The sequence below is a fragment of the Mugil cephalus genome, chromosome 3, assembly GCF_022458985.1.
Source record: "Mugil cephalus isolate CIBA_MC_2020 chromosome 3, CIBA_Mcephalus_1.1, whole genome shotgun sequence".
NCBI classification, from domain to species: Eukaryota; Metazoa; Chordata; class Actinopteri; order Mugiliformes; family Mugilidae; genus Mugil; species Mugil cephalus.
Window position 1 is genome coordinate 7,348,519 of NC_061772.1, and position 14,152 is coordinate 7,362,670.

Consider the following 14,152-nt stretch of genomic DNA (forward strand, 5'->3'; position numbering starts at 1 on the left):
AGCATGCCTCGTCCAGGCCTCAGCCCACCCTCCCTAGTGTCACAACATGCGTAACACCCCGTAGTGACACCATGCCACCACGGGCTCTCGTCACACCACCACGCTCCAGTCTAATTACCTCCTGCATGGCTCAATCAATGATGCAAGGCCTGCACAATATTGCTGGGCCTGGTGTGAGCAACAGAGCTATTGACCATTATCCTACAGCATCACACTGATTGTTGCTGTATGTTTACAATAAAAGCCCCAGACTCGGTATGGCCACTGGTGTCATGCTTGTCATGTGCTGCTCTTCTATCAAACTCTGGAGTCTCGCTGTGGATTTCTATGGCTTCAATCAATGTCAATCACCAAAAGTTTTCCTCTTTTCCCCTCCTAATCCTGTTGGCCCACATGTCCCCTGCGGCGCGTGCTGAGACAGAAAGGGAACATGACCGTGAATTGTACACTTGCAGATTTTGGCTGAATATAGATATACTCTACTCAAAACACAACTGAATACATTTAACAATACTGCAAGTAATTAAAAAAGCATAACAATTTTAATAAGGTAAAATGCACTGATAAAATGTGCATGTGCGTATTAATCAACTTAACAATCACAGACAAAAGTCTGTAATAAAATAAGAATGGACGATTCAGTGTTTCTGATCAGCCACATTTAAAGACAGAGCAAATGTACGTGTGTTCCTTTTGCCTTAGATACCAGACTTAGAATTCTGCTAACAGTTTAGAAAACTGAACCGTTCATCATGAAGAAACTGAACTATCCTGTCCTGCTCTAGATGGCCTGTCGGGCTGGCAGGCTGGAGGACGTAAAAGCGATGGAAACATTACACATTTAACCACATTACATCTAAATCAGGTGTTGACAGGCTGGTGAAAAAAAGTCATAACAATATTATGCCTCCCTAAAATGCTCTTGTCCCTTTCTCCTAATGTTTAATTTTCTGGCAATATTGTAATATTGCTATGGGGTTTTCTGAGCTATTGTGTTTCATTCTCTTTGGTTTCATATTTCTCACTTCTACACCTAAAATGTGCATTAAGACACCGCTTCCAGGAAAAGGAATGGGAGTTTTTTTTTTTCCTCTTTGTGAGCCCCACAGCTCGGTGTAATAGAGTTATTAGGTGATTGTAAAAAGCTCTGTGTGCTCTCCTTTCTCGCCTCGTTTTAAGCCATCCATGATGTCATGAATAGGTGTTGTTGGATATTGTGGGAGCCCCCCTCCCTCTCCTCCTTTTCCTCCGAGCACAAATATTGCATCAGAACTAAGGCAGAGAGAAATCTGAGAGACATATTCAGTTATAGATGACACCAAATCAATCAAATTGCTTTTAGTGATAGCAGATGTCTTGAATTAAAAAAAAAAGAAGTTCTTGCCGCAAATGACTCAAGTCTCCAAAAATCTACAAGACAAGTTAAAAAAAAAAAAAATGACAGCACCTGACCGAAACTTCAAAGCAAGTCTCCTGAGGTAGAAAAAAAAAATCCTGAGAGTTTTATAGTTCCCCATAAAAAGCACAGGGTTTATATAGGAGTGAACCCGAGCCTGCATGCCCCAGAATAGGCCATAATTCACTATAAACCTGACTGGCTAGGAAGATGGGCTCGGTGGGGCCAAAACTGGTCTGCCCCAGTGCTTGTAGCTCTGTCTACAATGTCAAACGGTTACACCTGTAAACCAACACTTTCACCATCTCTGCACTGGCCATGACCCAAAGCAGTCTGGGGCATTTTTGAGTCAGGGAAAGAGGGAGGAGATCAAACTAATGAAATGTGAGGTGGTCCTTGCTCATTCAGTATGCCAGAGAGGACTGAGGCAAAACTGCATGGTGCACAGAAGAACAGCATTGCTTCATCCATAAGAACAACAACCATCTGATCGACGCACAAACTTTCTCCAACACCGATTCTCCCTGGGATCAATGTTGAGAGACTACTTGGATCATATCTAAAAGTACAAACACGGTTTGGACACGGTACACTCGGGGCCAGCTCCTTCTCTGGTTCACACACACATACACACTTTGAATGTGAAACATAATAATGCATGAGACAGGGCCTATGTCTGTTTCCTATGAACCTGCAATGAAGCCCCTAGTTGATAAATCACCTCCAACTGGAGTGCAGGAATTTGGCGGCTTAATGAAAAAGTCATGTTGGGCCGGGAGGAGTTGGTCTGCCTGACTCTGGGGTTTCTAACCACCCTATCAAGGCCCCAACAGGAGGGGAGCTGTGGAGCATAATGGTTGGGGGTGGGGGGGTGGCGGGGGTGGCGGGGGCTGGCGGGGTCAGTGGCATGGATTCAATACCACTGAACTGTCTGGGAATTTACAGCAGTTATATAGGAGATTCAAGTGAGTAACTGCGCCCCTATAATGCAGCGATGCCCTCAGCAACAGCTGGGAGACATGCCATGTGCATAGGAATATACAGCGCGTTAAATATGTTAAATATGTTAAACATGTGATTTTTTTTGGACAAATCATATTGCAGTAATGTTGCTAGTTTAAAAATAACAATCCAAATCAATTTTAATCATATATTTAAGTAAACGATGTAGATTTTCTTTTGAAAAGTCCCCTTCTGAGCATTGTTTTATACTGTGGTGGTTTTTATAGTTTAAAAATGCAGGCATGGTTTTTCAAGCCTCTCTCTTCGATGGAGCACCTTGTCTGTTGCTGTGGAGGCTGAAGCAGTGTTCTGTGCTTTTTCAGGTAAAGAGGGACAGGGGCGGTGTGGGCACCACCCCATCCTCTCTCTCACAACTCTACGGTGCACCTTGCCCTCTGAGTGGGCAATACGTGCATGTATCAATTTCACCACCCACCCAGAGCACTGCATACATCTGCATTTCCATCCACTTAAATGCAAAGTAAAAGTGCACCTTTAACACAAAACAGTGTGTTTGCTGTGCGAGTCCAGCTAACGCAAGATGGAGGTGGGTATTACTGGAAGTGTGGAAGGGAGACAGAGAGCCGGTAATTCCAAAGAATGGCTCCCAAAGGGGCTGTATAATACACCATGTACACGCAACAAACACATACAAAAGTATAGACAAAAAGAACATCAGAAATGTACACACACAAACATGCACAAACGCACATACACACAGCCACATACCATTATGATCATACTCTAATTTCCACCATTAAATTTGGCAGGGCTGTTAATACAAAATTAATGCATTAAAACAGATGACTATCTGTGAGCTAAATAGCTAACAATTCCAAGAGAGCTGCCAAATTCCCTCTGTGAGAGAGCCAGTGAGTATCTGCTTGGATATTGCTTTGTAATTGTCTTCCCGATTCTCGGCACTGAAAGCTCTCGTCTGTGTGTGTGTGTGTGTGTGCACGCGCGCGCACAAGTGTACGCGCACTTCATGGGAGGCTTACATGGTTTAGAAATCTGCTATTCACACCTGAAGCCATGCAACGCACTGCAATAGATCAGATCTGAGCCGATCTAAGATTATATCCTCTGAAGTCAGTCAGGTTTTGGCTCCCTGGCTGGACAAGTGTTATAACAAGTCAAGCAGCACCTTTGTTATTCAAACACAGTGAGGTCATGGCAGCAATTATAACCAATGAGGTAACTGTATTTCACTCTGAAGGGAGACAATGTAATGTGCCTGCTGGGTTGAAAAACATACCCTTGCCAAAGGTAGTAGAAAATACCCTTGCGTGGTTCACGGCGTGACAACAGTGTCCATAGTTCCCATGTAAGGTTGAACATATTTATATGTCATCTAAAAGAGAATATCTGAATGCCCAAATGCTGTCTAATTCTAAAGGTTATAAATCAAAATTAAGGTAAATTTAATAACAGCTTATTTTAATGATGAGGATTACGTTTTCGGGTTACCGTGTAGAGAATGAAAATAATTCAATGTAATGATCCATTTCTTCCCAGCAGCAGTGGTCTCTGTATATTTGGAGAGTTTTGTTAGGAACTTGATTCTCATAAATCTGCACTCTGGGATTCCCCTGGAACGTAAGCAGGTTATTTAGCAAAGCAAAATCAGAATGACTGGAGTCACTGAGTGCTTGCAATTTGGCCTGTGATTCCCTTTCTGCCAGCAGCACGAACAACAGCTCCAACCGCTGAGGCCCCCACTGGGTGCCAAGTGTGGTAGCTGCTTTGAATTAGCCACTGCAAGTTGCAACATGCCTAGAAGTTAGGTAGTGGCTTAAGGGGACTGTGTGTTCTAGGCCCAAACTGCGTACCTACTGCTTCCTGAACCTCATCCCGGCTCCTGTCCTTTCTTTTCTTTACTCTTTAATCCCTGCCACCCCTCCGCTGCATCCTGTCCCTCTGTCTCAAAGCCCATAATGTGCTAAGTTGCTTCCTCTATTGCTTTGCTGTAGAAATGATCCATCACTACCGGTGAATAAAAACAGGCTGCATATTTGTCTCTGGGAGGGAAGAAACAAAACGGGCCTCTGTGTCGTGAGGGACGGCAGCAAGGTAAAGATGGATCGCTGTAGGTGTCCTTGGAGGAGATGGCTTAACATAGACCTATGAAATAAAGTAGCTTGGGAGGGGTCATGGAGACACTTAGAGAATATGGCTACTGATGCTCCACACCCACCACTCCTACTTACTTTAACATTAAATAAAGCAATAATTATTGAATTCCGTTTGAATGAGTAAGATGCTAGAAAGTAAACAATGGGAACATAATTGCAGAGGGAAGGCAATCAATGCAAGCAGTCATTTGGGCCATGTTGATTGTGTAGGCTGCTGTATGTGCTCTGCGTGTGCAAGTGTGAGCAATTCTGCGCAGCCATTGCAAATCTAAGGTAAGCCAAGGGGAGTATGTGCTGTGACAAGGAGCTGAGTAATACACTCTTTCACATGCACGCACAAAACAAGAGTTGGGTAATCCCTCCTTCAATAATGACCCAGGGCTCTAAACAATAGCTCTCAATCAGCTGATCAATGTGTCCACATAATTCATGTGCGACTCACTGTCTTTGAAAGGGGAGGAGGAGGAGGATAAGCAAGCAGGCGGTAGAGAGATCAATGCCCTGTGTGGTGATAACGAGCCTGGGCCTATGCCCACAGGAGCCCCACACTAGCGTCCAGGGTCTCTCTCATTAAGAACATTTGGGTAAGCATGGCTATACATACATAATGTGCACTTCTAATCATAGCCAGATAAACACATTTCTCCCCTTCTTAATGAGCTGGGGTCTGCTTTTGTGACACAAAAGCAATGACTCCAAAACAGGCAGGAAATGATGTCAATCCCAAATAAGACAAAAAAAAAATAGTAGTAAAGCAAATTAACAGCAAGCTGTTGGCCTCTTCTTTCAGTAGCTAATTAACAGCTTAACCTCCTGGTGCTTTTATGAAAGCCACGCTGGGAGGAGCTTGCCAAAATTGCAGTACAATAAGTCTGCCTGCAGGAGGCGAGAGCAGGGTGGAGCCATGGGGGTACCCAAACAACTGTTACAGCCACTTGATGACATGTGTACTGGCAAGGTACCATCTGGAAGCTGAATGGGGCAAATCAGGACCTGCCCTGGCCCTTACCCAGAGTACTGTGTCGACACAACAACCCTCCATTTTGGACAACAACGACAATAATTACAAGTGCAGGACGGGGGAAGAACATTTTTTGGGGGATTTTCATTAAAGCAAAACAGGAGGCCCACAGCAGGCTGAGATGGTCAGATTCTGAGTAATGGTATACTACAACTGTGTTTTGGTAGCACATCTGCCACAATACTTTGTGACATTAGAGAAGAAAAGAGGTGATTTTGTCTTATAACACTTCTGGTGACTGAGATGCTACTGGGAAGGAAACCACCAAGTCCAAAATGGACATATGCTCATCTCTAATCTGTGAAGGCTACAGCATCATTTCAATAAAACATATAGAAAAGAAATAGGTCAGTACAAAAAAAAAAAAAAAACTTTTTCAACACTCAAAGTTGCACCCTACTGGTCCACCAAACCCTTCCAGTGTTCTTAATAAGAGAAGACAATAGCATCCAGAGGGCATTGATATTAAGCTAAAAACCACTCCCTGTCTACCGGCTAAGAAATTGGGCAAACGCAAAGCCATAAATATAAATCATATCTAGCATGACAAGAGGATTGCACTCCTGTGCAATATGCCTCCTGTGAGTAGTTAGTGTTTGCAACGCAAACCACAGGAATACCTCATGAAGTGAGGCCATAGACAACTAAAACACTCAATCAAATTGGATCACATGTACATCTACAGCATGAGCTCCATGTGATTTAGAGGAGAGGCAACACAGGGCTACAGAAGGGCAGTTAAGGGAACTAAGTGATGCATACTACACAGGAACGAGATAACCGACTACCTAGATGTGGACTCAGCTGTACTGTAGGTCACCGAGTGTCAGCGGGGTAAAGGCAGAGGCACTGCTGCACCCGCACAGCTGACAAGACTCTCTAACACCTCCCTGCCTCTCATTTGTCACTTGCCAGCCAGACAATGCCAGCATGGCCGTGCGGAGCTGCTCTGCATGTGAGAAGCAGAGAGATTGTGTGATGGAGATGAGGGAAGAAAAAGAGTAAGGAGTGGGCGGAGGGGAATGAGCCCTATGAGTAAGAGCGTGTCCCAGGACAGACGGGGGGTGTTGGACTAAGATGCAGACAAACACCACTTGTAATGACTAATGCAGTCAGTGAGAATTAAATTCAGAGCAGGAACATTATCCAAACACAATTAGTCCCCAAGAACAAACATCACACTCTGCAGTGAATGCAGATGCACTGTCATATTATTGTGAGGGGGCAGTCAACAGAAATCAAGGGGACTGGAGGTAAAATTGTCTGACATGGACATCTAGAGAGGCGCTCTTCCAATTAAGCATCCCCCCTCGGCCTGTTGTCTGCTGCTGTGACCCAAAAACTGCCATAAACATTCTCCCAGCAGTGGAGGTGACCAAAAGCCCGGCTTAGTGAAGTGCATGTGTGCCCACATTCTTCCTTTTAAGCCTATTGTCATTAGCCGATCTCCTGTTCCACCTTTTCGCTGACGTAATGGCAGAGAGAAGACACAGAATCCAGCCTCCTCAGGCTTGTATGATCTAGCCTAGCTTTCACCCCTGGCGTTCTCAGTTTGGTAGTGTAAATATTTCATTAACACATAATTGGTTGCAGCTTCAGGCTACGCAATAAGGCCGTGGTAGCTGTAACACTGTATGTTTTCTGAATATCCTGTATCCTTTTTTATGTAAAATTCATAGAAATGTGTTTTGGGGAATGGGTATTTGAGATTTCATAAGGGGAAATGTTTAGTTGTTCGTGCACTGCCCTCACACATGCTTGCAAGAGACACCAGCTAATTAAGAACAGTGATGATGTGCTCAGCCTGTGTCAATATTTAACCCGGCCTTATGCAGCTATCTTTATTAGCAGCACTGCGCTGACAAAGGGAGCAATGTGGCCTTTGAGAGGTCCTCTTCTTAAAAATGAAAATTAATGAGTGGGGTTGAGTGGAGGTGACTAAACCGAGTAGATCTATATGTGGGCTTATTTGCATGGAGCATGAAGTACCTTGTTGGAGTGAAACTGCTGTTGAGAGTTCTTCAAGCAGTTTGTACACCAAACACCCACCAGCGTCACCTGTCCATGCCCGCCAACTAAAAAACGGCAACTTGCCGCAACTAGTGTAGACTATAAAACAGACATGAAAGGCTTGACATTTCAAGAGGTACAAACAATACCATTGCCGTCCGTGTGGATTATTTAGAGTGCCGGGGTCTTTGCATAGCTAAAATAAACATTAGTTAGTTTTGCTTCAATTAGGACTGAAACCAAAAATTTAATGGAGGACAAATTTGCAGCAGATCCATTATAACCCCTGACCTATGCCCACGGGGAAGTTGTGCTGAAAAATGGTGCTCTGTGCAGTGGCGCTCCTTTCCCATGAGCATAGCCAACTCTATCAGTAATACATATGGCCTTGCTAACACAGATTTCTTTACAGGGTCATTGTTGGGCATGCTCATTAGCCAAAGGGGGGGAAAAAGCATAACTCCATTTTCCATAAAAAAAAAAAAAAGAAACAAAAGTGCTCATTGATCAGGGTGATCAATGGAGGATCAATAACCTAAACCTTCATCATTCCCAGTGCAGCATAATTGCAGCTGAGATATAGTTGTCATCACTAAAAATCAAACACAGACCAGACTAATTGGAAGAGAGACTATTGCTTTGGTCATGCTGGCAAAAAGCTTTATAAGCCCCAGAAAGACTTAATGATGAACGGTCATTGGCGCTTCCCAAAATAACTTCTCATGCCATTAGCAAGTGTCATCATGGAGGTCATTGTGCAGGCTGCCTATTTGGGGACATCTAACACAGGACATAGCAAGTTACCACACAAAAGCTTAATATCTCTTTTCATGCAACTTCTGCAGATAGGTTACAACACTGCACTCACCTCCACACTTGTGAGACATCTTGGTTTTAATATAATGTTTTGGAGGAATATTGTTAATAGATATAATTTGTTGCTGACCTCTGTGTTAAGCTGTGGCTAGTGAAAAAGAAAAGAAGTCATTTTCAGCGCAGTGGCTGAGCACTGTAAAGATACTTAGAGGAATGGTAAAGCAAAGAGGCACGGCTGATATAACAGATATTTCACAGACTGGCATTGCAGCCAAGCTGGCCTTACTTGCTACACCATATACACTGCTCAATCGTGCAAAAAATCTCAAACTATACTTCAAAGCCTACCACTTTTCCCCTTCCTGTTTATTGATTAGATAGAGCTCTTGTTCAGTAATTGTGCAGTAAATCAAGCATGGTGAGCACTAATCTCAACCCTGGGAGGAAAGTGTTAAAGGTAAAACCTGCTGAAAAGTGCATAATTATGGCGCTGTGTTCAGCCAGCAGAGAGGACACACTCCTCCCTCTCACATTTCTCACTCACTGCCTGCCTGCGCAACCAGAGGCAGCAGGGAGAGGGGTTGGCAGAAGAGCAACGGGAAGTGTATACAGTTTCTAACCACCTCTCGCTCCCTCCCTTACTCTTTCAATCCTTCTCCCTCTCAGTGCATTCCCAACCAAAGCGCCGGGGGCGCCATGCTTGTAAAGAAACCACAGCCTTTTGAGTGCCTCTTGTATTTACAAACGGAGGCATGTAGGAATCAAAGGCATTACCACATGACAAAACACATTAAACAGTTGGCAGATTGAGAATTTATATACTGAATAGATAGTGAGTGGGGTAAACAGGAACAGTGCCCTTGTTGGATCAGTTCAGCTAGCTATACTTGGTATGAGAGACAAACTTACCTAAACCAGAGTACAGTATAGGAGTCAACTGCAGCAGCTCTCTCCTTTCCCTTGCTTTGCGCTTCTCTTAACACACGGCTCAGGCTATACTCCAGGTGGAGACAGCTATCACTTTCCCATCAACTTCCTGTTCCTCCTGTCTCTCCGCCCCCCTTTTCTCTCCACTCTCTCACTCCCAGCTGCACAACTTTTTTTTCCCCGTGCCATTTTTGAAGTAATACAAAGCTGTATCTCTTCCCCATCTTCTGAAATACTCCGCTCTGCAGTAAAGAGATTTTTTTTCTTCCTCCCCTCATGCCTGTTCCTCTTTTCCTCCTCCCCCAATAGTTTCCCCTTGTTGCTGTTCTGCCTAATATCACCTCAGTTTTTATTTCGCCCTCATCAGCAGGGATCTAAAAATAAATGATAAATGGAATATGATATTTTAAAGTCTTATCTCTTATCTGTTCTTACGGGGGAATAATAAGGTAGTTAATCCTGCAGATCCTACTCAAATTGATTAATCAGCACATGCGGACAATCAAATAAATGATTAATATTCTCCAGTCCTGTGGTCGGACAGTTACCCCTGAAACCATCAGTAATAATTCAGTAACCCTTCCCAGACCACAGGCTGCAGCTAGTCAGCCTCACTCAGCATCAGCCCTCTGATGTTCAGCAGGACTTTGAACTCCCTGCACAGAAACTCAGACACACCAGGGGTAAAACTATCTGCAGTCTATTCTCTGTAAAGCCCTCCTACTATGGCTGCCTATTTGATCCGAATCAACTGCTATATACTGTACCGCACAACGTATTGACAGATTTTAGGGAGACAGATGGCCACGTATAGGACAAAGTGCGTCTCATCCAACTGCTGTTAAAGATAGCGGCATACCGTTATGTTACAGGGGGAGGCTACAGAAACAAATTTGGATCACGCATTTCCCCTGTGACATTAAAGACATGTTATGCATGCAGGAAAATTCTTCCAAACAATACTACTGCCTACATGGCTGATAGGCCAATCGTGAAGCCGACCCAGCAGTCGTTGGAGAACATGTGCATACCTGAAGCAGCGAGTTATGCAAGCGCAAGGTGACGTGCATAAAAAAATGTTCCCACAGCTACGTGAAGAACCAGATGTCTTCGAACGCTCGTGAACAGACAGACAAGACTGACTGACTGACTGACTGACTGACTGACTGACTGAGGGACACGCTGTTTCAAAGCAACTCTCCCAGGCCTCGCCACACTGAGCACACCCTGTCCAGCGGACAAAGGGGGGAATCTCCATTGAAGAAAAAAAAAAAAAAAGAGGGGGCTTCTCTTCTATCCCATTACCCATGCTATTCTTCCTCCCACGGAGGTCAGCGGACAGCCATTTTCATGGCCCTCTTCTACATCTGCCAGCAACAAGAGTTATTAATCAGGGCGAGGGGCTGGAGGGAGAAGAGAGCACCCCTTGCTGCCTCACATTTGCACTAGGCCAAGACTGAATGGTGGGGGGTGGACACAGGGGTGGGACGGGAGATTATATTAGTGTGTGATGATGGCGGCCCGTTTCTACCATTGCTTGAACAAACGAAGTTACGCGAAGCCTGTACTCTGCCCCGGTGCATAGTGTATTGGCTGTACATCCACATACTGTCCGAGCTATCTGCCTTGTAGGCCACTTGGCCTTTGTGTTGCATCCGACCAGCTGGTCGCCTGATTCAGCGCATGCAGCTGTCTACTGTGATGAAGGCTACATTACCATGACCAGGACATTGCGACTCTTCACTGCATTGCTATGTTTAATATAGCTGCCTAGCATTACTGCAGCCTTTTAAAATCCATCTAAGGGGCCATGACCTCAGGGGAGTTTATACAGGCTGAGATCAGGTTGAGTTTTAGCTATAACACACTGTATACTGATGGCTTTTGACTAGTGTTTGAGAACCTTGGAGGGCAGCGCTGTAAGAACCAGACTCTCAACCGGGGGAAGCCTGAGCCCTAAAGAGTGAGTGGCCATTCAGTACTCTTGCCAATATACCTTGTGATATATGGCTTTGTCTTTAATAGGTACGAGCGTGGTGTGTAGAGCAGTGTCGTGAAAAAGCCCCAGTTTTATATATAAGCGTTACAGTTCACTTTGATCTCTTCTCTTGCTCCACTGTTTATAAATCAGCCACACAAATATTTATGAGCGGAACGAGGAAAATGGCTGGTCTGGTTTGTATCTCTGCCCTCCTTCCCTCCCTTCCTCCCTACTGCGATCCCTCCCTCCCTCCCCCTGTGGCTGATGTGTGGATGAGGCCACCGCAGACGCAGAGCAAGCACATAGGCCCCAGGCCACATCCATCATATCTGTTCTGGCTCTGGCTATTGTGTGGCCCCAGAGAAGGCTGTCCCATACAGACCAAGTAATGCTAAAGATACCACTTTTACAAATAAAATAGAAAACTGTTAAGAATAGCATACATCACTCAGCGCTGGTTTAGCGATGATGAAAAACAGCTGACCCAGTGAAGGTGGGGAGAGGGGAGGGTTGCATCGCGTGTACGCACAATCAACAATAACACCACAGATGTGTGAGGCGTGTGGACCCACACATGCGTTCATGCCCCTGACTAATGCGTCGCTGGTTCATCAGCAACAAAGTTCAATAAATTAATAGAGGGATGTTCAATAAACACTGCGCCCGCCTCCCTTTTAACTCACCTATCCGTTTCTGGCTCCAACACACACAATGGGACGGGCCCCAAGCTTCTGGATCCATATGATTTAATTGCTCCCCCCAGCCCTGACCTCTGATCCAGATCACACTGATATACAGCATCTCTATTAAATTGGGAAGTAGGTAAATATTCTTCTAATGACCCCGAGTTCTAGTGATGCCGCTGAAAATGTAGGGAGGGAAAAAAAAAAAAAAATCAATCGTCCACGTTCCTTTTTTGCCCTTCACTGACTGTGCTGGTTCCCTTTTTATCTGAGGGTTCACTCCCAAAAATAAGAAGGGAGATGGGGCAGAATGGAGCGTCTCCTCTCATTTTGACAGGGCTATGGACTTCACAGAGACGCCTTTCAGTAACGAGGAGATTACAAACCTGTGGTCAGAGAGAAATCTCTTTTGACCAGCATCTCGGCTGTCCTTCAAGCAACACAGTGGGTTTACTGATCCACCGCAAAAAGAAGCGAGACGGCCATTATCTAAACTGAACGGAATGGTGACGCTGCAATCTACACTCGAGATAATTTAAAAGATAACGCAGTTTGAGCAGGAAAGAGACACAACAGATCAAATGTTTCCACTGCGTAGTGCACAAAAAGTTAGGTCTGTGCATGTGTCCGCTGTACAGTAAACAGCTGATGTGTGTGTCTGTGGGCAGCGGCGGGCGGGCGGGGGGGACGGGGTGGGGGTGGTAGTGGTGGTGGACTGGCTTGTCGATCGATGCAGTGATTGGCAGTTAATGGCTTTTCCTGTTCTGCCTTGGTAACCCTGGCCTGATGGCTGTTGCTTCTGATCAGAGATGGCAGATGGTGTTTGATTTTCGTATATAAACCTCTGACTTTGTGGAGATGGCTTCATCATGTTTAATGATTTAAAAGTTAAGTTGAATACTGGGAATACTCCAATGCTGGATCTCTCATTTAAAAAGGCCTGAACTCCCTTCCAGATGTAAGGGCTGATCTCTCTTAACTACATGCACCACTTGTGGTTAGTATTCTGCTATAAGCCACTCAGTCCTCCGATGATAAATCACGAGAAATAAATTTACAACACATATGCTTTCCACTATTTTATGTCATCCAGACATTTCAGTCTCGGGTCTCATTTTACAATATACACCCCCACAGCCTGCTCAGTCACAAACTCCTGATCTACTGTGATGACTCCAAGAATCAAAGATAATCCTAAATAGCAAAAGGTCTATTACCAAATGATCCCATCCTTTTCACCCAACCAGTCAGTAATGACGGCGCAGACTAGAAACGGAGCCTCGTGGAAAAAAAAAAGAAGTAATGGCTGTAAGTGGACGAAAATTGAATGATAAGCTCCATTTGATGTGTAAGAGAAGATGGAAAGAGAGCACAAACAGCAGGTACCGAAGATTTGTCAGATTTTTCACAGTAATTTCATGTCCTGATGGGTTTGCCTTTATTTGCCTCCTCACTGAACCCGTTTCAACTGCTTAAGGCACAACCCTATATGGTTCGCGTCAATGTAATGTCCAGACATTTTTTGCAATTTCGTCTCTCCATAAGTTCAAAAGGAGATGATTGCACAAAACTACGAGATGCTACTTTTTTGGTTGCTTGGTATTTCTGCTGGGTAGATTAGGGAGTAAATAAATTAGAAAAAAAATAAAAAAAATGGTGGGTGCGTGTGTGTGTGTAATGATGATGATGAAGGTAATTAGGTTATGAGATCGAGAGGGAGATTTAGGTCACACTGAGACTGAAACTGTAAAATTCATTTTCCCTCACTCCTGAAACATCAACAAATAATAAAATACTTTGCTTTACAGAAATTAAGACGTTCTCTGTCCCTCACGCTTCTCTGCATGCAAATTAATACACTGATCATTTGAATAATTATTTGCATTCCAGATCTCACAATTTCATGTCCAAACTTTTAACGGCTCCCGGAATTCTCATTTTAACAGTAGCTGCACAGACGGCCCTTATGGTTCAAATTATTTTAACATGACTATTCCAACCTAACAAGCATAAATTAAGGAAATTCCTATCTGATGACAGGGATGGGCCTTGTGTAGGAAGAATCCAAGCCTGAATTATTCAGCAGGCCTTAATTTTAGGAGTACTGTTGATTGAATGTGGTGACATTTTACGAAAAAAAAAAAAGAAAGAAAGAAAAAAAAAGTTTGTGGGTCTGGCTTT

At 44.2% G+C, this 14,152-nt stretch overlaps 1 protein-coding gene across 6 annotated transcripts in view; it reads right to left on the reverse strand.

Annotated features, from left to right (window-relative positions):
* Positions 1-14,152, reverse strand: part of zfhx3b (zinc finger homeobox 3b) — a 316,707-nt gene that overhangs the window by 56,985 nt on the left and 245,570 nt on the right. The gene's annotated exons all lie outside the window — the stretch shown is intronic.